This window comes from Aphanomyces invadans, assembly GCF_000520115.1.
Source record: "Aphanomyces invadans strain NJM9701 unplaced genomic scaffold supercont1.23, whole genome shotgun sequence".
NCBI classification, from domain to species: Eukaryota; Oomycota; class Saprolegniomycetes; order Saprolegniales; family Verrucalvaceae; genus Aphanomyces; species Aphanomyces invadans.
The window spans coordinates 264,773-265,332 of NW_008580168.1; positions in this window are offsets into that span (position 1 = coordinate 264,773).

A 560-nucleotide genomic window follows, 5' to 3' on the forward strand; every position below is an offset into this window, starting at 1 on the left:
TTTAGTTGCTTCCAGCAGTGGAGTGCTCTTGGAGAGAAGGATGAAATCGTCGACATACACGCCCACCAAAACCAAACCATCGGGTGACAGTTGAAAGTAGATGCAAGGGTCGGTGTACAGCCTTGAGAACGAAAGTATGAATCGAGGGCGGAGTTCCATTCACTCGGAGATTGCTTCAGGCCGTAATTGCTTTTGTTGAGGAGGCAAAAATGGAGTTTTTGTCGAGGCTGAATGTATCCAGGCGGTTGGCGCAAATAGCGTGTTTCTTGAAGTGTGCCATTCAAAAATGCAGTTTGAACGTCCATGTGATATACTCTCAAGGAGTAAATGGTGGCCAAAACAAGGAAGAAACGAGCGCTTGAAGTGCGAATGACCGGCGCAATGATGTCCGTGTAGTCAACACTAGCAATTTGTGTGAAACCTTGACAACGAGACGGGCTTTGTAACGGGAAAGAGAACGGTGGTCGTCACAAGAGAGTGGCCAATGACAGCATCCGGAGCATCGAGCTCGACGGGAGTCAAAGGGTTGGCAACTTCCAAAAGTACAAGTTGTTCCGGCG